We start from the raw sequence: 24,394 nt of genomic DNA, 5'->3' as shown, positions 1-24,394 counted from the left end.
AATTAAGATTATTCCAATTTATACTAAAAAGAGCTCTTTTCCCGCGCATGTAAATTATATCAATACAGAATAACAGCATTATCTGTCAAGCAACGATAAGTACCATAATCAATGAATACACGAACAAGTACCGAAGCAGCCTCAAGAAGATTTGGTGCCTGTGGACAAACCGAGTATAAGGCATTCGGTAAGTGGACTTCACTGCTCAGACTGCCTATGATGTACCTCAGCAGCCACAGTCTTCTACTGGGTTGGGTCATTCCTGAGGGCCAGCTATGGTAATAATACAAAGATCGTTATAGAGACTTCCTTACGTCACATCATAATTGAACTTTTTGCATTTGGTCCGATCGTATCTTCGGCACCTGGTTTTCATTTTTCGTCCCTTAGCATAAAATAGAACATAGAGCCATTATACGGGAACAATACCTCACTACAGACTATCACTGAAGTCTCTATGATTTTTTTTCCATTCTGTTTCGCCATGTTATGTGAAGGCGTGCGGAGCTTGGTTTGTTATTGTGAAGAACGGAGTTACTATCTCACAAATAGAGTAGGACGAGATATGGTAAATTGGTATCAGCTACTTTTTATTTATATACGTCTATTAGGGGAGTGAGAAACAGTGGTACTGTTAATTAAATTTTGGAAATGGATGTCACCCAAGGGATACTCAATAGCTTTAAATTTATCTCCTGTCTAAACATCGTATGTAGATATGTTGCGACTCAAGCAGAGAAACGCCACAAGACCAGCCAGGTTGATAAACATAAAAAAAATAAGCATTCAGATATTGTTTTCTTTGCTGTTTTGGATAAGTGAGACAAATAATCACGGTAGTTTATTACAACCTGCAGCTGATAAACGCTACACTCAAACCTATCTTGCTAGGATATAGTTACGAAATAGGAAATCAATTGGATTTCAATGTTGATTAAATACTGTTGCTTTTACACCAACTGTACCTAGTATACGCAATACAGAATCTGCTTTGTTTACTAATGTGTAAGACAATGGCAATCCGCGGCACCATATATTTTGGAATAGACGTTTCCGAGTTTTTTAAACATTAAGTAGTAAGTCTTTCAGTGACCTTTGAAGACCATTCCTTGTCGCGATGATGAGTGAAGAGTCACTTGATTGGCTTTCCTTAAGCCTTGACCTTTAGGTCGTCAGTTGGTGCGCTCGTCAAGTGTGTCTACTTTCGCTTCCACAACATGCTCTATGGCTGCAGGTCCTTTGCTACCGGCCTAAAAGCCTTAAGTCTATGGGCAGTTCTAATGCCACTGTTGATGCTTCTACCCCTTGACTATTTTGCCTGCTGCAAAAATCCACGATACATATTAGATCGCCATGCGTACTCCATCTTTTTTAGGACAAATAATATATTTCCCCCTACTTTGAGCAACACAGGCATGTTCCACGTGTTGCCAAGCTTTTAGTTAATGTTACAACAACTTTTCTTCCGCAGCGGATTTCTCCAGCTTTTATAGTAATCTACCAGGGCTAGCACCCTCGTTAAAAACAGTCCCCGTTCTAGTTCGCCTACCACGTGTTGACCTCTTGTACGTTCAGGATTGAAAAAACGTCATATCGCCTCAATTCGTTCCCGCTAAATACATTATCAATTAGTAGCGGCTTAACGAACATTGCTATTTTAGTTGAGATACGCAGCTAACCAAAGGGGCTGCGATAACAGAGCTGACGTCCTTATTTGCTAACATGTGGTACGTGACGAAAATTATGGGAACCTTTTACCGGTCAAGTGAGCGGATGACTGCGTGATATCGTGCTACTTTCTGTCCATCGCAGAGTGTTTGAATAGAAGAAGTGAGAAAGTCGAATGTTGGGTCTGCCGGAAATATGATGCGTTTCCTTATGCTTGTACTTTGCTTCATGCCTGTCTGTCTGTCTGTCAGCCTGGTTGCTTGTTTGCGTTTTAACCCAAAGTGAAAAGCTGAGTTCCGCTCAGCTGGTGATGGCAATGGGGCCAGCCCCAGCAAGTATTCGGAGGGAATTCAATCACTATTTGAATACATCAACGACAACGACAGCAGCAGCCGCGGCAACGACCATTAACTTTTGTTGTTTTTTTTTTTTGCTATTTTCCACTGCTCCTGTCCTGCTGGTGTCCTTCGTGCTTCAATGGCGGTAACTTTGGTGCCAGAGTCTCCGTTGCATTCTTGCTTACCCACCGGCGAGGTGACTCCGAAGTCGGTCAACGTGTGCCAGCAGAACGGCTAGAGAAAGACGGTACAGAGAAGGGGAAGTAGCGGGCCGACCGAACTCTTCAAACGAAGACGGAGCAGATCCGCCCACTCAAGGTAAATAGGTTTTGTTTGAGTCCTTTGCAGCATACTAGAGCTGCTCGTTTATTTCACAAACCCTGCTTTGAAAACAAGCGTTTGAAAATGGCCAGACAAGACGTCTAGTAGAAGTCCTTGCTTGGATCGGCAATTTTCCTTGGCAGTATGTCATGTTATTTGTGTGCGTCCATAATGTCTATATATAGACACTATTATATCTCATATGTTTGTATCACATATGTTTGTCACTGCAATTACGTCACTAAAACTACTAAACGTCTCTCATCCCAATGGCTTCGATGATACATCTTCATCGCACTTCACATAATCACACCTTTAATTTATCAACTGGTAAAAGTACTCATCGACTGCTTGCACGCAACGCGTTTTTCAAAGTACAACTCAAACTTCAATGAGATATCTAAGAAGAAAAAGGCTTTCATGTATCGTGATTCCATTGTATCCTATTTGCGAGATCATGTAGCTTTATTAATTATATTTTTTCATTATTGCATTACCGTATTATTCGTTATAATGTTGTATGGCAAATACGTAGTCTTGATTGAGGCACCTCGATCCAGTAGGCATAATTCCGTTAACCAACTAGCAACTCTGTCCAGTCTTATGTGAGCCGTCTGCTGTTTCCGGGCTCTCCGCCGTTCAATCTGTTTGTCCGCAATAGGCTGCATTGAACGAAACATTCCGATTCAGGGTATCTGTACCCTGTATAAGGGTATTTGTACATATATGATATTATTGAACTAATGTGTTATAGACGCTCTAGTAAAATTTGCGTTCCTTCCTACAGTTTTATATCTACTATTTCACGCCGTGTCCCTAGTTTGCGCCGCACAGAATCCGAAGGCAGCATTTGCTAGAGCGTACGAGCACTAATGGGTAGGGTCGATCGAACTGGTTAGCTTCCGCCTTCTAGCCCTTCGTTGACGCCTCCTCGTCCTGTGCGTTGTTGGCCACCAGACGTGGACCGCCCACACGGAACGTCGACAGCAGAAAGCAATCGGGTGGGTAACTTGGCTCGTTACATGCCTTAGGCTGTTGTCCTAGCTCACCTTCGCCGCCCGGGGAAAAGATTCTCGTCGTCTCGCTAACTAAAAGCAGCCATGTCTGCTTGCGCCTTCTCGTTCCGTGAGATGCACCGATGGAATGCAGGAAATAGTCGGCGCATACGATGCCAATTCTCTGCTCATTGCTTTTCTGTTGGGTAAAAGAAAGGAAATAGACAGGCAATGCTGACTCTAAAAAAAAGGCGCACTCACACACACGCCGCAGAAGCATAATTCTTCCATCCTTGTAATTACTAAGTAGCAAGAAGGCAAGACATGGCCAACGAAGCCACTGCGGCGAAAATACATGCAAGTTTCGAACAGGTCCTGGCAGTCGCTGTACATAGTGCCGAAAACGTTGCAGACTCCGGCCGCGTTTCAGTGAGATGCGGGGAAATAAAATACATTTTCTGAACGCCCTTCTACTGAAGATCTCTCGTTTTTAATACATCGTTTTTATTGTTTTCCAGTCACGTGAGGATCAATAGGCTGGCGGGAAATAGACTAAAGTGCGTTGCGGTCCAATAATTTTAAAAGAATTAGATCCTGATGGAATGTTAAGTCCTGAAAGACCCATTAAACGCAGTTGAAAACGCCGTGCGGAAAAATAGCGCTGCTAAGGGTTTTATAAATAGGTACTGTCTTAACAAAGAAAATTGGTAAATCGTGGAAGATCGTAAAGACTGCATAGTTTCATCTGATTTTGAAAGATAAGTAAAATAGGATACTTTAATATGGCTAAGCGGTAAACCTCCGTAATCATTTACATGTACCTTCGACACGAGCTCTTCGTCGTGCTCGCTAAGTGACTTGAGCGTTACATTTGGACTGAGACAAGAAAAAAGTGCCTATTTAAATTAACACTGATATATCTTCATTATGTCATTCTCGCAAAAAGCAAATGTGGTTCTAGGACTGTTCCCTCCGTACGTTTGCTTTATTCAACGTTGCGCACATAAGATGTTTATCTAAACGGTGGGATGCTCCAGTTTCATCCGCCTTCTCTCTTCGAAAATATAGCAATACCTGTAATCAACAAGACCTTTGGATTGATCTTAAGTGTTTTTTTTCAAATAACGCAAATAACGAAATCTAGTATCAATTAAATCCATGAGCAAAAAGTCAAAGAAGTCGTGTACTACTTTGTAGGTGTTTGCTTTTATTTCTGCTTTTGCCAATTCACGCTATGTGTTTTAATAATTCGTACCCATTTTGGAAACTCATTGATCTCGGATATTTTTTCTGCAGCTTCTTCGGCGTCGGATCCACAAAATCCTGATTTTTTTTTGTTACTAGCAGCAATATATATGATGATAACGAAATTCGTAATTTCATCATATACAGATAGCACTGAGAATCTATCTCATCGCTCTTCGCGTCTAATCTACAATGAAACTGTACATATAACTTCAAATTTTCCCTCAGCTGGTACTGATATCCGAACCACCTGTCAGACCAATAATACCGGCATATCACTACATAGTAAGTACTATAGACGCACAGCGCCTGCAGTTGTAGAGTTCAAGCTAGTCATAAGCATCTTCCATTCTTCCAGAATGGAAATATTCACAACGACCAAAGCTTACATTGATTTCCACTGCGAACAAAGCAGGTGTCGAAATGATACTCAGCTTTAAAATGTCAGTGGCTCGCTCTCATCATCGCACATCTTTGACGTCTCCATCAGTGTGCAATTTGTTTGCATTCAAAGTCCATATACATTTCGAAAAGTTTAATTTAACATAAGACACTTAACAGTCGATGATAAACTTCTAACGTGCTAGGTGGGGTGGGGGGCTAAAGAGGGGGTGGCAGCTTGTGGCGGGGTCACCCGTCTGGCGGCGTAACGTTCTGCTTGTGGGCAGCCAGAGTTCCCACTGCAATCTTTTACCTCATTTAGGATTCTTCAAATATTTTTGCCCTCAGTGCATTTTCAGCCCGCGGAGGGACTTGTTCACAGTGCTACCTAATCGGTGGCTCTATTATTCAACGGTCACGGACTGACTACCAACTAGCTTATCAAGTACGGGGTGGGCGTAGAAAAATCCTTGATTGCTGTTACTTTGACCAGTATAGCTTGTTAGCAAATCTCCTGTTCCATGAGCTGGATGGCAACGACGAAAAAGCATAAAAGAAAATGTAGAGCTTAATCAATTTACCCCTAGTGAGCAATGCAACAGGCGCTGTTATAGATGTACGTTTCTTATTAACCCTTACACCGCAAGTTTCTCTGACCCAATTCGACCCCATACTGAGCACGGATCGCGCTGATGTTCTACCGATGTCATCAGAGGAGACGCTGCATGTCCTACCGAGCCCACGCGACGCTCTACGCTCCCTAGACAAAACATTCTCGACACCTATTGCATTATGTTCTGCCCTACTACTCAGCATCTCGCCGACGATCTACCACACTGTACAATGCGAAACGCATCGTTTGGGCCTATGGCCATTGTGTCAATCAGGCATATTTGAGTAAACTGTACAGAGAGGAACGCGCTGTGCTGCGTGTCATTTCCTGTGCTTAAGCTAGACGGTGGAATCATCTGTAACGTGCGGTGACTATCTGCCTGCCCAGTCAAACAGTAATAGCTGTAGGAACACAGATCGCAGGCCGTGGCAGGGCTGTGGACGAAAAGTGTGGAGCACCCCAATGATTGACGTAGACCGCGCTCCGGCGGCCACAGCAGTTGCAGCTAACGATAAGACAATCCCGAATCGTTTTACACTATAAGCATGGACGATTTACGTGGTAGCAGTACATCTGCAGTAGCCACTGTTCGAAAAGGAAATCGAAGACACCAATAGCTATTTCGTACAGTAACACGTACTATACGGTAGTTTATGTGTTCCATTTTTTTAGACGTTGTTGTCGGCGCTGAACGTGATATATGCAGTAATGGCAAACCCGTCACCGAAGTCCTAACAACGCGCCCCGGACACTTCAGTCGACTAATCTCAGTGGCTGAATGAAAAACGCGTATCTCAAACAATTACGCCTCGGGAACATTTTAAAATGTATCAGTTCGTGCGTGTACTAACCGTGCCGAATGCTGAGCACTCCGGAGTATTATAGGATATCAGTCAGTATAATATCCTAAAACAACAGTATTGAGTACTACTTGACTTGCAACCTGGTTTAACCTTCCACCTCGTCTAAAAGGCTATGGTCACGTTCACTAAAAAATAATGTTACTCTCCGTTAATAGAACAGTCCGAGATGTAAGCACTTCTTGCATCGAAAGGTTCCCTGCAGATGTCAAGGTACATTACCCATTCCATTAAGTAATGGACGGTGTAGGCGCTACAGAATTTCTAGAAAGCTTTGAGTTGCCGAGACGGAAGTGACGTCTGGCCTACATTGAAGATAATATACGTCACTACCAGCAAGAAATTCGCCTGGATAACACCGTCGTCATAGACGAGAAGTATTCGTGATCATTACAACTTGTCCCTTCGTCTGATGTCTTAACATCTACTCATTTTCTTCACGGCCCTCAACTTCAGCTTCATCCCACCAACAATGAACTGCCGTTTCGACGAAGGCTTTATTCAGTGCTGTCACGGATCTTCGATAAATTCCTGGAGCGCTGCCGAAATAAAGCCAAATTTAATCACTGGGTGTTTGTTTATAACTACAAACGATAGCGTGATTCTGAATTTCTTGATTTTTGATAACATTCAACAAGCTTAAGAGTCGTAGTGAAATAGATAAAAACTTTGTGCAAATATTTCTCAAAGCTCGGGTGCTAAGGGTGTATAGATCAAAAGCTGGTCAAATGTTTCGCCCCACTGAAGAGCTCTTACCAATTGGTCTGAGCTTTTTCGTTTCTCGATAAGATACAATTGCAAGCTTATTTTCTAATCTAGTATTAGTAGATTGGTGTAGTAACGATATATACTTATGTAGCTACATAGTATGCCTTGTGTTAATACGGTACAACGTTTCATTATATATCATGGTTATGTTGGAGTCACCCACAGCATATCGAAAAACAATTGTAACTACCCTTTGAAACTGAAAATCTAGACAACTAGGTGTTTACAAGAGATAGCTATTGTTTCTGGTATAAAACTACTTCCATGAGTAGTTCAGAGCTAAGCTCTGATTCCTCAGGCCCTATACCCTTGCCTACTACTATCCTAAAATAAAACCATTAATAGTACGCTCCGTTAAAGAAAAGGCTTTCAGGAATATCGATACAGACACTCAATCAGTACGTCTGCAGTGAGTTTCTAATAAAGGGTTTAGCAGCTCTCAACGCAACGCAGCTCCATGTCGCGAGTCGGCTCGTCGAATACGATTTGCCGTCTTTTGCCTTGTGTACCGCCATCGGAACAGGCCTGGAGGCACCGGCTGTGTCACTAGTGATTGCTTAAATAAGGCCCTATCCTGGTCCTTATGTTGTATCAAAAAATGAACGTGTCTCTAGGTGGTGTTTCTAATTACTATCAGGATAGGTTATCCTTGTACGAGCCGAACCGGTCGACATAAAGATCATTTTGTCTGCCCAAAAAGACAATTTTCACTACATCACTAGTGCACTCTCACTGAATAAAGTTAGCAGAGTGATCTTTATTCCGAGAGCGTGAAATTAGCTGGCCAGCCGTTTGATGCAACGTTACCGTTAGTTCCGGGCGGAATAATTCAAACAATTTTTTCTACCCTACATAATTCAAATGTGTTCTATACGTGTTAACGCATACTTTCAAAGCTGTGTTTCTTTAAATCACCTAGGCCTTGTCCGTCTAAAGTACGCCATTGGCGCGTCATATTTACCAAGCATACGGAAGTAAGGATGAGTTAGAAGTAGGCTAACAATGAACTGGGCAGAACGGTAGTGTCTGGTTAATAGACGGCAGATTTACAATTAAAACAGATAAAATAGACTTACTTTCTTTTGTAAGCCCATCTTGTCCCCTTCCAGAGATGGGAGCCTAGAAAAAAATGAAATTTGGCGTGTTGATATTCGATCGTGTAAACTGAAGCACACGTAGATAATTTTCTGCTAATATGCAGTTTTGAACGCCGTCCGATAAGTTCGTAAATCGACATCACCGAAGGCGCTATGTTTTATAGAATAATAGAATATTGTATAACATAGCTTTTCAGCAAATCGGTACAAATGACATTTATTTACCTTAAAATGTAAGAAATATTTAAACCTTTCCTAGATTATTACTTAAGAAATGTTTTGAACATAAATGTATGCTTATATTTCTGGTTTCTTAAAATTTGTTGCCGTACACACGTATGTTAGGCTCTGAGACCCTAGGCCTGAAATCTGATTCGAGCTTGTTCGACACTACTACCGAAGCCCTAGTTTGTGGCTACGGAGGTCCCACTTAGAAACTGTGTGCATTTGAATGTCCGAAAACGATTCTAATTAGAAAAAGGTCTCTAGACAGCGTCATTTTTAAGCTACTGGAACTATATTAACAAATGGCATAATATTTTTCCAAGTTTTTAGTATTATAGCCTACGGTGGGCACGGGTCTCAACGAATCAACTCGAACTTCGAATGAATTCCGAGTGCAAACAATTTCAGGTGAATATAAACGATATTTAATCATCGTTACTGGGTCGTACTGAAGTGGAATATAATTACAAAATATATACAAAAATACACGCACACTCGGGGGTGTCTGATCCCTACAAGGGCCATGAGCAATGGGATAGTTCGATTTGGTGGCCATTATCTTGGTCGAACAGAGATATCATTATCTGTTCATTTTAATGAATCTGTTATAGGTGTACTAATGAAATGTACGTGGTGTCCGATGGCGGCATTTTTGAAACTCAAAATTTTCTTTATAAACAAGAGCGTGTAGATAACACGTATTCAATGAATGCTAGCACACGTCGGTCCTCCACTGTGACTATTCGACCTGATTTTAACTAACGCATATTACAATTGGTCAACAGATTTACTATAATATCCTTATTATATAGCATTCTTAGGAAGTCTACGAATTATATCAGCTGTTTTATCGAAGCTGTTCTATTGCTGTGTGAGCGCTCCAGCTAAAACAGCATATTAGCCCTCTTGAAAGCGGCCAGAACCAAAGGCATCTCCTTCGTTCAAAGACATCGCTGGCTTGGCGCATTCGAAAGAGAATGTTTTTGTTGTAGATTGCCCCGCTCTTGCACTTCAACAAATCCAATAAACGAATCTTTGAAGCTAATGTTATTATTAGACCAAATAATTTGTTAGGTTGAAGTCTGATTCAGCCGACGACGATGGCTCGAATTGAACTTAACATATGTCTTGACATGGGACATGTCCAAATGGTAAAATAGGTAATGCTTTGGGTATTAAGATGCCGTATCATAGATACTAACGCCGTTACTATTATAGTTCCCCTCTAACATATCAAGTAATAGGTATTTACAATTGTAAAAAGTTGCAATCTTTTGTTTGCAGATTAGCTTACAATGGCAGGCCGACAAAACGTTACTCGAAGGTTTTAACTACATACACTCGTTGATCAGTATCAGAAACACGCTACGATCTATACATGTATCTATATCTCGCGGCCTCCAACATGATAGGACCAAATCGACGCTTAAGGCTTAGTACACTATACCACTTTGTTCGTGGGTATCCGGAAAACTAGGTGAAATTAGAGAAAAAAGCTTATAGGCAAATAGGCTTCTCAAAAAAACGTCTAGAGCTTCATCATAACGACGTGCACAACTGTATGCATATTAGATTTATATAATGACTATCCGCAAAAGAGCGACTACATAGCTGTTTTTAATTTAGGAAGTCGACGAACGAACCTGGCTCAGATTTTGACGATAGCAAACACAAACAAAACAAACTTAGTAAAAAGCATACCAAGGGTTTATGATACAGTTGGTTATAAACTGCTAGTTGATCATCAACGATTCGGACTAGTGCCCTCCTTAGTAAATCCTACCGTCTCCGGCTATTAATTGACCGTATATTGGTAAAAACCTTAAAACCTCGTTAGGGTAATATTCACATAAATTCAAACCAAACGCTATATAATATCTACTATTAATAATAATAATAATAAATAATTGTTCTCCGACAAACAATTTAATTGGAATAATTTACTCCACTATCGTGTTGCCTATAAGTTCCGTTAAGGATTTCTCATATAGAACGATGACAAAAAAAGCAACAGATATAGTTGATCGTTTACTATATTATATGTGACACGCGTATTGTAAAACTCTTGTAGTAAACTATCGTTTAGTTCTTGGATAAACGCATTTGGCGAGTTCAGTCGGTAAACGTGTTTTTACAGTTTGCTTTTCTACCACTGCCACTTCCCACCGTCGGGCTGTGTTCAGGCCATCTATGCAATAAAATCGGATGGTGAAGAAGGCCCTTGCTTGCCTACTCTGCTACTTCTTGTATACATATAGCTTCGAAGTAGCCACCTAGTTAACTCACGCCGGTGTCGCAACGCACCCACCAATAGAGCGTCGGGACGTAGGAAAAGTTTATAATAAAACCATCTTCATGACGACTGCCGCTACGTCAACGATGTCTAAAGGCCATATGATCATGACCAACAATGCTACTGCGGCCGGCACTCCTACTTCTAAATACAATTACTACGACATGGAAGCAACCGTAGCGAAGTTACGACGGCTGACTAAGGCGGCAATGGCTCGCTTGGCGACGAGCTGCCGTCTGGCTGTAACACCCATGAGAGGGTGACCTATCTCGAATCTAAATAACCTAAAGCTAGACGCTTTGCTCTGCCACCACTAGAGCAGCTGCCAAAACGATATAGTTACACGTAATTATTGACGGAGGTGACTCACTGATCTTGGCATAACGTAGAAGCATAGGTATTCGCTCCTAGATTTTGGGCGTACAAGTTTGACGTTCAGGGATACATGAAATCTATTGTATTCATGCAGTCTGTTCCCAGATCAATTAAACGCCATCTCGGTCGAATGTCCAGTCGCCACTTCGTCGTCACTTGAAATGAAGATAATTTCTTCGCCTGCAGGACCGATGTCTTCTCTATGTGATACTCGCATGTGCGATCGATTTTTGCCGCCAAGGAATCCATTCACAGAAGTGTTTACTAAATATTTCAAACACTGAGAATTCCAATGATTGAATACCATCTGTCACAAATGGCTTCTTGACGAGAGTCCGAAAAAGACGTCCGGCCGATGGAGCCTCAAATCAGGGCTTCTCTTTCAAAAAATCCCTAATACGGACACGTTTGAGGCGACTTGTGAAGGGCCAAGGGCACATTGCTTTGTGTCGAACGTGAAGGCTGAAAGGAAAATATGAAAACGGACTATGAGTTTTTGGATTGAGCGGGAAACTCGGATTGGTCTCAGGCACGCAACTCGGCCCGATTCGTTCGGCAGTTCTTTTTCTATTGAATCAGCTTATTCATTTAAGTTCTAGCTCGCTTGTGACTACGTTAAATAGAACTTTTCATCCACTTGATTCGGATAAACGCGCACGTTTGCGCACAATAGCTTAATGTTCGTGACTCATGTGACGTCTTTTCATGCCAACAGCTCTTCGAGAACCTCTTCAACTCCACAACACCATATGATTTCACGCACTTCATGAAAGAACGAGTTGTTCTTATTGAAATGTTTACTTAGCACGATTTAGAAACCCTATTACTTTTAGCGGACGCGTACACGCTCGGCTCTTTTGACCCACACACAGATACTTGCTTGCTTCAACTGAAGGTGCGCCTCATGCATATTGCATGTGGGGTTCAGCTGAGTACTATATATGAATTTATTGCGTTTCCTTTTATCGACCTACTATTAAGTTTAATACAGCGGAGCGTAATGATGATATGAATGGCAATGAGTAAAACAAGGTTCCGGAAATGATGTCCGCATGTTAATGAAGACGCAACTTCGTTCTATTTTTAGTTTCCTTCTTATAGTATGGCATTTGAATGCGACAACAAAACATTCATTTGGACAATTCTACGCTGTCGTCCAGCTGAGATAAACAAAACACAACGCAGTAAGAGTTCGTCGTGATACATTCGACGTATGCGTCTGTCTCGGACCCCCACAACAAAATAGCAGACGGTTTCGCTTACATTCAGTATGTCGACGTGTGACGATTTTATATCTTACTTAGTAGCAGGTAGCGAACGGATACGAATTGCACCGCCTGGCCTGACTCGAATCAGCTCGGCCTGGTATAACTCCTCCCTCGTTTGTAAGCCTTCCAACGACGGACGTTGACAACGTCCATATTAAATAATACAAGCCGTCCTGCCGTGCCTTCATCCGATGTCACCGCGTGACTTCCGCTACAATTTCCGCTCTACCCTTCTAAACATCCCAACTCCACTCGGAGCCCTTTCTAGCCCCCTTCAACGAGGCCATTCTCCCCTATTTCAAACATAACCGAGCCAAAATGGCACTCTCATCCTAATATCGCTTGCTATCGGCCAAGTAAACACTTCGTCGGCTATAGAGACGGCAACAAGCAAATACCAGTTTATATTACACCTATTGTATCAGTTTTAAAAAACTTGCTTGATATCGGCTTACTTCTAAGTGGCGCGACGGAGTGTGCCGAGACGCACATGTCTACAGCCAGTAATTGGCCACTGTTGCTCAGTCTCATAAATCTACGGTTTAGGCAATGAAGCACTGCCTGTACATTATGCAATCGTCTGTTACGGCACGGGTTAGCTTGCTGGTACGACCTATGAACGACTTGCAGCAAATAGTCCGCCGAGTCAGCTTATCGATCTTCTTTATAGCTACCATTCAATACACAACACATACTGCATACTAACTTCTCTTCTATTGGCGAAATTCGATTTTGCAGTATCTGCCCATGTAGCAGGACTAACATTATACAGCAGTCGATTCCAAATACTACTCGTCTATAGTTTGTAAAAATTTACTCCATATTGCTATTTCCTCATGAGTTCCCCTCGACGGTAACAGGTCGGCTCCTCGGTAGTTTAAATACTAGATACAGTAAAGGCAAATAACGTTGGCACAAAAAAAAATTGCGAAGGTAGGGGAAAACGTAATAAACGGAGGGAACCGCTATCGAAAATTGATTTGCTTAATTAATTAATAACGGAACCCTCGACAACTCGTGTGGTTTCCCTGATTCTGGTATAAACAATTAACGTAAGTTTATCATGATCCTGATTATTAAACATCCGATATTGCGCCTTCTCGATAGCGTGCACTACAGCCCTGACAACTAGCTTCAATTAAAAAATTCAACATGTGACGTAACAAACACGAAAATACCATGGCCTTGTTCAGCATAGCATATCCGAGATTCTAATTGCAGCAAGCAAGTATGAGACCTATATGATGCGCCTCAAAAGTTCTGAAGGTTTGGTAGTATACCTGTCCAAGACAAGCATACCGATCTTTACCGACGGCCTGATCCGTATAGCTTAACGCCTCCATATAGCCTAACCACCATCTGGCTCTTCGGAGCCCCCCGTAACAACAAATAGGTTCTTCGGTGTTGTCAAGAGGGCATTTGGATCGCCTAAGGCAGTATATTAACGATTCTTATAGCGAGTAAGCTTATCAACAGAGCCTGAACTACTAAGCTCCATTTATCTGGTAGATGAATGGCGAACATCGTGTAAAGTGTTAGCAAAATATCGAATTCCAGGCCATGAATGTCCTGGAACATTACGATTGATTCTTTGATTTCGCTCCCATCGTAGAAGGCTCTTGCGAATTATTGTAGTATCGCATCTGTCAATTGAATGTATTAATATTATTACTTTCGAGCAAAAGCTGATAGTTTTCGAATCCTCAGCGCTTTCGCATTTCTCGGGGCATCAGGAAATCAGATAGTAACCTAAAAAAGGGGGCACCTCAGAGACATAACTGCAGTTGTTGCAGGTGTCTCCAGTTTAAGGTGTCTTGCAGTCGAAAATGGCCATACCTGTAGAAGTAAATTCATAGAGAGTTTTTTAATCAAATGACCGCGTTCATTTCAGAATACGTTTAGTTTTAGTGTTCTTACTTACAAAATGACCCTTTCCACTTAGCAAACGCTCCATCCTCTCGAAGCTCCGTTAACAAGCCCCTGGAAAGGAAGAAGAATTACTATAAAAATACGACTCGTTTTGATAGAACACGTAAATTAAAGTTATTAGTATTTAAGGCAATAGAATACTGGAGGGTACGCTTGTGCGAGCTGCCGATTTTTCTAACGCGTGTCTTTCTCGTTGCCGTCACAACCTTCAGGGGGCCTTCGCTGGGCTTAGCTGGTTAGCTAACCAGTGAGCATCCGCCTCGTTTCCCTATGTTTTAGTGAAATCGAACCAACGTTCGACCAATAGGTCTGTGTACTATGTACATTATGAAATTGGCCATACGAATGAGCGAATTGGACTCCCCTCACTTGTTCTTATCTCGCACCGTGACTCGTGTCCGTTGTTCCAACTCGCGGTGGCGGCTGGCTAGCGTGAGTTCTAACAGAGCTAGATCTCAACGGCCGTCCTGAAGCCATGACGGACCGGACGGACGGCTGCTTGAATAAGACGACGACGACGACGACTAAAGCTGGACTACAAGCATACAATGTAGAAGATTCAAACATTTCGCCCGAAACGTACCCAAGTACTGTAAATGGTTTCTACCCGATTGTCAAAAAAACAAAACTAGGCACAGCGACTAGATGAAATCACTTAGTGAAGGTATTGCTTCATAACAGCGACGTATCTGGGCTAACTACAGTTGCTGCCTGAACAGGCCCAGAGGCATTTTTTTTTCTTATATCCCTGACAGGCCATCTATGAGCGCCGTGGATGGGTAGATAGGGAGTGAGAAGGAGAACGGAAAACGGAAACGCTTCGGACGTGATCGCTAAAACGGTATTTCGCTGTGCAATTCGCGACTATTCTTCTTCGAAAGATAGCTAGATGGAAGAAGAAAGCTAGCCGACTCTGACAACTACAAGAACCGAAACTGCTGCCACTAACAGTAAAGCTAGCCAACTTCTACCACTATTGCTATGCGAAAAAAAAGCGACTACAGAGTAGTTGTTATGGCGCCCTTATGTGAAGTTTTGCTTCCAGCCATAGATAATGCACCATGCATTTAAACCGTATCCGTTAGAGATAACATTGGCCGCTTTGAAATTCAGACGATATAATTGCTGCTGACCTACCGTAATGTTACGACGGTTATGTGTTCGCTGAAGGTTATAATTATAGTCTTGCTTATGTTGATGTCAGGTTTACAGGAAACTGAACCTGTTGACTTCGAATTACTAATAAATGTGCAAGTTGATCTGCAGTTGTAGCGGAGTCAAGAGGGTAACTGTTCATCATCCATTGTTCGAATCTCTATATAACACTGGGTATGAAAGTAACAGTCAGCGACGTTAGCTACTACCACATTTTGTCTTAGCTGTGCACCTTAAAATTATGAAAAGACCTATAATCCTACCTGTTCCGCGCACTGTGTTGTGTTTATTTTATTGCTTAGTATAGTATCCTGTACAATTAGATCTTATGACCGAAAAACGGCTTATCTAACACGGTCTTCTTGATAACTTTCTCGATGTGACATGCGAAGCTCATAGACGGTAGATCATCTATGGACTGAACACAAATGTGCGCCATCTGACAGCTGTTACCAGAATGGGTTCAAAGTTTTAGCGCTAAAGGTCTTTGTTTGAAGCACAAACCATGCACCAGGCAATCACAAAAATCACGTGACCATGAACCACACGTCCTATTCGAGGCTCCGCTACCTGAAAAGCTCTGTGCATATCACGACTTGCATACATTTTAGCGCAAATAAATACTAGCGGATCTATCGAAAGTAAACGCCTGAAGCATTTTTAACCGTTTGATAATATGCCAGCTAAGCTCAAATAAGCTTTAGCGTGGACAACTCGTCAGATTTGCTGGCGTATGGAAAAGCTACTTAGCTATAAGCTTTAGAGACACCGTCGAATGACTGTGAATACAAGTCGTAATTGAAAACTCAACTCGTCCGACCGATCAAACAAGCTGACATTATAAAGAGGAAAAATAAATTTTCAGCCCAATTTTTATTTCGAAGTTTGCTTTACTGGCTTTCAGCTATTCCGATTCATGTGGCACGATTAAGGCGGCAAGATATTCAAATGCGAAACAGAGATCCGAAAACTGGTCTGTAGATAGGTCATATCTATGGATGCGTTCTTTACTAGCCTTAAAATCCGTTTCTTGCACAAAGGGCGAGCGAAGGCCGCAAAGGGCCAAACTAATTAATTCGGCAGGGGAGGTTACTGCCTCCACAGAAAAAAAAATAAGTTAGCAATTGAGAATTGAAAAAGGGAATTACTTTTTTTTTTTTTTTCACCTACCTAATATATATATAGTGATTTTCAAATGATAATACAGAAATGAGTTATCTCAAATTTGCAATACATGATGCAAGCTCTCAAAAATCGGAAGGTCAAAGTTTCAGAAATTGCTAAAGTATTAGCAGGGAACGGTGTAAAAGTTGCACGGCGGTGGCCTGAAATGTTTCCACTAAAATTAACTATCACTGCAGGCGACTGGTTTCTATCAAACCCCGGATACATTTTTTCCAGCACTTATCCGAAACACAATATTAAGGAGCTACCTTCACGGCTTGGCCTATTGAGAACATTTGCATCTCTCATGCTTGTGAGAAGGATGTAGCTTTTTACTAACGACTCAGCAACCTAAAAAGCACATTCCCTCCAATTTCCATCAATTTTCTTGACTATACACCTTTCGCGTCGAATTGTTATAGCAGGAAAATGGCCCCTTTTTCCAATAGTTCGCTCGGATTTTTAGTTTTCCTACCTAATTGAATAACTAACTGTTTCGTTGAAAATGCCGGCAACGCAATAACTTGCCTTTGACATATATTTGTATTTCTCCTACAATTTATTTATTTTATTTACAATTTACTAAGCAAAAAAAATTAAGTATAGGCGGAATAAGCTCAAGTTTGTTCGTTTGTGCCCCATCCTGCATTGATACCACACTGAATAATGTCAACATAGCATGGCGAATTACTATTGTAATCAGCCTAGTCAATACTTTTGGCACCCCTAAAATATATATCTAAATTTTTATATATCTTTATATCTCATCGTTTGCTTTAAATGGGAGCCGTTGCAATAACAAGTTATTATTGCGTTCCATCAGATGCAAAACAAAACGATCGGCTTAGTTAACCGTAGTGTTTTCTGTGGTTCCATCCAAGAAGAGGCTTTATCTTTTTGGAAAGAAATTAAAAAAAAAAAAAAAGGAACGAAGATGATGGTCGAAGTGAAAACAGTGGAAAAACTCTGTAAATATCAGCCAAATAACACATGAGGGTAGCCTACATCCACCGACGGTTAAGGCGGTACCTGAGCGTTACAACGGTTGGAAAGAAGTACCCGTTTTTCATGTAAGAGTTGTTGCTCTTCAGTACCTATTTTACTGAACGCCATATTCATAGCGTGGGAGATGTTTTGCAGCAAACTCTGCCATGTCGTTCATAGCCAGCTTTGTTTATCTCTTTTCCCTCGGTGAAGGCGAACGACAACGAGCCATTATCGTCTTCTAGTTAGCTAGCTTAATCGTTTGGTGCATCAGCTTAAAAATTTGGTGCATTTTTTCTGTCTCAGTGGCAGCTGCTGACGACATCTCGGCAAATAAGGTAAGACTTCGTCATTTGATAAACCTATGGCTATAGAAATCGAATAAGTTCATTAGGGGAACATTCACTGCTCGTTCTTGTGACAAAAAACTATCTGTAGCTATTATCAGTCGCCAGTTACGTTTGTTGGGAGCTATATATAAATGCACAACCTGGGGCGTCGAGCTTGAAAGCAGATCCGACTTGCTCTAGTCGTAATAGGATCGTAGTGAAATTGCACAGGCTAGAATTAAGTAAAAGTGGGAGTGGACATGACATGAAAAATAAAAGTACCGTGCATTAACACTCTAGTGTTTGTCTATATCTTTTCTTTAATATAAAGTCTATTTACTTTTATAAATCATCTGAATTGGAGAAACCTTAGTTAAATACACCTCGGCTAGACCTTCTGGTTAGGAGAGCCCGCGCTGCTAAATCAAAACGACAATTCAGCGCACTTGTTTGCACAGTAGAAATAGTCGAAAGCCTTGAAAAAATAAAACCTCTACGTTTTTATGCCGCTAGCAAAATTATGATACTACAAGCAGAGCTCCTGTTCACCGCGTACTGTTTACATAACCTGTCTTTAGCCCTTTTTTTGCGATTTGAATATAAATCTTAAAAACTATTTTTTTTCCAAGTTTCGACAATAATTAGCATCATTTTGCGTCCTAACGGCTGCACTCGGTTGTTTTTGCAGTCGACAGAACAAGTGCTATAGCTGCAGATTGATGATCAAAACAATGACGCTACGTCAGCATTGATGGAACAGTTGCTCACTGTGTTCGTTCGACGTTGTCGCCTCAAGGAGCTGCAACGACGTCAGATTGCGGCATAGCGCCGTACCAGGGTAAGGGCAGAAGGCGGGCGGAGAAGGGCACAGATTCATCGTCTACTGTGGGATCGGTCAGGACAAAATGGTAAACGACGCCAAATTCTTTTCTTAATAGGCCCTAAACAAGCGGCAAGCTGCTGCTCGCTCAATGTCGACACTAGGGAGGACGTCACTGGATATAGCTGGAGTAAAATTTTGCCCACCCTCAAATAACTTTAACGCTTCGCCCTTTATCCGTCTTATGTACTCTTTTCTTTTGCTGTTGCCAGCCCCATCTCTCAACCAGCAGAACTGGTGGCAGCCTCTGCCTTCGTGACGTTTACGAGAACACGAAATGCATCTCTGATACAAGTAAGGGTTTTGAAAGGAAGAGAAGCTAAGATAACTTAAAACGGCTGCTTCTGCTGGTAAGAAGGCCGTGGCTGCTGCTACAAGAGGAGCAGTAGTAGTACCATCCGCTATAAGATAACAGCACCGCAAGGACAGCGACGCGTCTGCCTGGCGAAAATGAGAGACCAATTCCCATTTCGGTAAACACTCAGCAGGAGTACGCTGTCGCTGGGCGTCACCGTCATCGCCATCAGTACCATCCAGTCGCTAGATTGTGTCGACGCTAAGCATTTGAGAAACCACGGCAGGACGCTTTGTAAGGCGCGTCATGTCATCGTCATATGAGAAAATAGAGCTTTTGTATTGGGCGAAGGGTGGGTAAATGTGCACTATCTTCTCTTGACTCTCGTGCATATTACAAGACGTGTGTATAAACGGTAAACAACGAGCGACCGGTGCACATGAAGGGTTTGCTTTTACCTTGACTCGACCGGCGTACGTGCCAGTCGTTCTTGGCTGTATCAAGTAAGCGAGCGCGCTACTTTCTTGCTTGGTCGTGTCGGCGGCCGAGCGCATAAGGCGGCATAACTCAACGGTATAAAAGGACGGGAGTGAGTTACCGTAGTTTGATAATGGTAGCAGTGACTCGCTAGATAATACGAAGGGAGCGGCAGAGTAATGAATGCAGTTGCTGCTGATGCTGTTGCTAACGCTGTTAGCGGCGGTCTGACAGAGCGCTGCAACTCAGGATAAGGGTGCGGGGAAGCCTTGGAGCGAAATGGCAAAAAGAATGGGAAACAATGGCTTGGATCCGCACACTCGGACCGAAGCAAGAAAGTCCTCTTTTGTTTCTGTAACCAAGAAGATATCCGATCCTCTTCTTGGGCCCCGGTCCCCCTATACCCGCGATAGCCGCAGGGGACTATGAAGAACGCGAAGGCGAAGGCCCGGACTGCTCTCAGGCACACGGACAAATACGCTAGTATTCTTCCTATGACTAAAGAAGAACTCACACTGATCTTCTCGCAAAAAGAAGAGCAGGCTTGTGTGCTATTCGACGCCGAGAATGGCTCGATATATATCTGCTAGTTCATTGGCAAGGGGGACGACACGCGTACGTAGAACGCCAGCGGAGCTGGTCAGCCATGGATCAACATGGGCTTCCCAGCCATGGACTGGGAGGACAGCCGCAGCAGATTAAAAGCTAGGACCAGACTAAGAGGTTATACAAGGTTAAGCAATTGAGACAGCCTGCTGTAGGGAAGGAGGTCTCGAAGAGCAAACAAAAGAAGACCTGCTTGCAGTCGTGTGAACACAATACCACTCCCGCTACTGCAGTACCGACGGACGACCGCTAGCCCGGTCTGTCTTAACAGGATGAGCACGGGCGGTCGCAAATAACCCGCCGAGTCCAACAGCCGTATGGCTAATAAAATACAATAGAAGAGGAAAAGTTGCACAACATTGTAATATAATCCATAGAGATAGGGCTTGCAATTATTGTGGCCAATACCATAAGCAGACCTAATAACACCAAAAAAGGTTCCTGTGATAGTTAATTAGGTAGGATGAAGCGCAATAAATGAACGCGTGCTGTGTGTGGCCATGCCAAGTAAATAACTGGCAAACCGCGCGTATTTGAAATAACCAGCTCTTTTTAAACACAGAAAACGGAGAGTAGGATGCTCGAAGCGGACGCGCCCAAATCAATCGATTGTACCTGTTTAGAAATCCATTACCAAAATTAACTTAACGGGATTAATAAATTAACGGAAGAATAAATAACAGTAGTGATATTCCTGTTTCGTTATTGGATTTACGTTTGCCCCCTACCGCTGGCACTGAATAACTCATTTATACAGCATATTTTTATTTATCCAATATTATGCATGTTAGAGTTAACAAACGTTCCCTAGCCATATTAAATGAATACTATCCATTTCGCAGCCCGGAACAAAACAAATATTCAGTCAATGTTACCTTTAAAGGTGAGTTTGATAGCAAATACATTGCCTTCTAGTTGAATACGCCTAAAAGGACCAAATTACTTTTTTATTGTTTGGTATTATGGCTACGACCGTCCAGCATCGATGCCAGACTAAAGCCCATTTGTGACCCGACATTATTTTACGAATCGAAAACAAACTCTTAAACTAGGGATCGGTAGCAGACGGTATTTAGCAAATAGTTAAATTAAATCTCTAGTTATCTATGATTATATGTTAATTGAGTAGGCTGACGAACTTAGAAACAAGGATATCCTTTAACGCCAAACGTAAACGTTTAATGATTAAGACCTCGTTACTTAGAGCTAAAGGCGCCGAGTGAATCTTAGTAAAGATACTAGGAAAAGAGGCGTTCAGCCAAGAAGTAGCTTGTCATTGGGGCGGTTTCATTACAGAAGTTGAAGGAGATTGAGGATCACAGAGGAAATGCCTACAGCTCAAGCTTTCAGATAGAAGAGTGAATTGTTATGACTACATAAGATTTTGAGCAAAACATAGCAGGGGCAAGGTCCTCCCTGCCAGCTAAATATAGGATTTTTCGCCACGATAACGCCTGGTCTGCACTGAGTTTGGGATCTCTAGAATAGCGGACGTAGGCCTGCCTTTACTGCTGCTTTTAGCGCGAAAATTGCGTATATTAGGTAAGAAAATAAATACCAGCACCAACTGTTGTTGTTGTTGTTGTTGTTGTGTTAGAATATGAAAATCAATCGTCTTCTTCGAGACAATTCTTGATCTCTGTTTATATTTTTTTTTACAAGGTCTTTACCTTCAGTATTGGTTATTTAAGCATATTGTGATTTTTTTACTATAAAAACCGTTTCTATCAATAATAGAAGAAACAGCCGTATTTATACGTTTGTAGCATTATCTCAAGAGAACGGCGTTATGATATTATGCATGTGACCACTGTGATAATTCGCTGATGTCTTATGTTAAATGCAGAAGTAAGTTAGTGCTTGACCTGTAAGTACTTCGGTAGTAAAACCGATTTCCATTTAGATTGAAATTAGACCAGCTGTCTGTCTATAGTTTTTCCGTGCACAAGCTCAAGGCAGTGTTCGATTTCTCCTTTCCAGGCACAACAGGCCCAATGTTTCACTCTAAACCCTTTACCCTTGCTGCGATCTAACACATTGTTACACGTTGCTTGTTCTGTATTTTTTCATATAAATAAGCGCTTAATCTACACAGAAAAATGTGACTAGGTAAGTGAGTCAGACATTTCGCATCCGAGATAATTAGGTTCCGACCGAATCGTTTTTAAAATTATGCATAGTATAGTCTAGAAATCAATTTACGCAGTTCATGTATTTCAAAAGCAGCACATGTTCTTTCTATACATTACTATAACTGTTTCAACGAACATGTAATATAAATGTAATATAAAAAAAATGTAAATATGTAATTTCTTCCGCACAAATTGACCCGTACGTTTTTTTTCATCATTTCATTTGTCATCAGAAAAAACGTAGCAATTCTTTTTTTAAAACACAATGATGCACCGCTACATATGTTACAATAACTGTATCATGTACTGAACGACCGTTACCAAAATCATCGAAGGCTACTTGCAACATCACACACGCACATACCATTCCCCAGCCACGATGTCAAGACCAGCAAATCCGGGGAGCAAATTAAGGTTTCAGCCAATTACGGGCTGAGCTACCTATCTTTGGGCAAATAGAGACGTACCGGACGACACGAAGACACATGATGACACTAAGTACACTAAACGCCGTATTTCTCCATTGTATACCCTCGTTTCGCCTCTTCTGCTTACGCTTGGTACAATATAGACGCCGTATGTCATCGTTCCCTTCAAACACAATGTGGCTTTGGGAAAAGCAAAGGAAAAACTGGTCAGCCGCGTAGCCAGCTGGTTGGGAAGCTTGCTATTTGTCCAAAGCAGGCTAGGAATGAGCTCTTCCAAACTACTTTACCTTGGAAAGTCATCGTTTTTGAGGAACGCGCATTCTTCTACGGCTTGGCCAGTAATAGTAATTATAACTGCCGTCATTTCAACGGTTGCTAGAATCTATTGTTACAAAGCTACACTAATGCTATTTCCGTTTAATAATAATAGAGTCAATCAAATGATGTTGCTGCTTGCAAGAACGAAAAAGAAGAACAGAAACAATATTTGGCCTTCTAAGCCTTCTAAAAGCATGTAAGGTACGCTCCTTATTTCACCTTCTTGGTCTCACTGTGCTGACCTAACTGGCGATAAATACCACTTATTTTTGCCTCGAGCTATACGATACGCATTAGGCACATCAACTAAAAAACTTAATTTGTCCTTAAACCTTGAATTTGAAACATCACAAAGAAGGCAAGAAGGAAAAAGCAAAGAAATCTGCCAAATTAACACAGGTAGTACATTTCACCATTTAGGCCTTGTGAGCACCTATTTCGATTATCGACAGATACTTCACTGCACTATGATCACATATAGCAAATATTTAGATAATTTCAGTCGGGCAATCTTTCGATATGCCTACGTATAGATGAGCATCTATTTTCTACATAGATGAAAATTTGTCTATATAGAAAATAAATGCTTACGAAATATGCGTACGAAACATTCAGATATTACTAGCAAATTGTGCCATATGCGCTATCGTCCGTGGTGACTTGCTTATGAAAAGGCCATGTAGCTGTGCTTCGAACAGCACAAGGCTATATATAGGCTGCCGAAGCGTGCCCTGCTTTGGCCGATTCGAAAATCGATAGTTCTTAGCTCATTGGTATTTTTCTCACCATTGTAGACTCGTCGCTCGCGTCAAATTCGGGTTAGTGTTGATGACGTTGGTGATCGTTGTCTCTTGGCCAGCCAATTGCGGTCAAATTTTCCGTTTCTCCAATAGGCACCCACACCTTCTTCAATCGTCTTCAAACGTGATATGTTCTCACAAACCAATAGACGCCTTTATAGACTACGCCTTTTCCCTAGTCTATCAACAGCCGATGGGCTTTTTGCTAATCTGCAGTGTGGAATCCTCGTACAGGTATGATCTGCCTAAATACTGCCTAAATAAAATCTATTAAGCTTTGCATTAACGCTACATATAACGGCACGCATGAGAGCGTAGGTACTTACGGCTATACTAAGCTAATTAAGTCTGGGGCCTCATTTAGACAAAGACAAGGTTTTATGCCATATACACTTGCTATACAAATCAGCTGTTCTTTTACACATCAAATAGATATGATATAGAAGCTGA

The 24,394-nt window shown here is 41.8% G+C and overlaps 2 long non-coding RNA genes across 2 annotated transcripts; one reads left to right on the top strand and one right to left on the bottom strand.

Moving 5' to 3' along the window:
• Positions 1-4,509: 4,509 nt before the first annotated feature.
• LOC111253435 (uncharacterized) lies at positions 4,510-24,392 on the bottom strand. Its single transcript, XR_015329885.1, has 4 exons — positions 23,931-24,392; positions 14,369-14,427; positions 8,266-11,641; positions 4,510-6,960 (listed from the first exon to the last, which is right to left on the bottom strand). It is a non-coding gene; the product is annotated as an uncharacterized LOC111253435 (long non-coding RNA).
• On the top strand, positions 17,549-20,957 carry LOC147754744 (uncharacterized). Its single transcript, XR_015330510.1, has 2 exons — positions 17,549-18,017; positions 18,697-20,957. It is a non-coding gene; the product is annotated as an uncharacterized LOC147754744 (long non-coding RNA).
• Positions 24,393-24,394: the final 2 nt, after the last annotated feature.

The sequence above is a fragment of the Varroa destructor genome, unplaced genomic scaffold (assembly GCF_002443255.2).
Source record: "Varroa destructor unplaced genomic scaffold, Vdes_3.0 BEIS01000006.1, whole genome shotgun sequence".
NCBI lineage: Eukaryota > Metazoa > Arthropoda > Arachnida > Mesostigmata > Varroidae > Varroa > Varroa destructor.
This window is presented reverse-complemented; position numbering and strand designations above follow the sequence as displayed.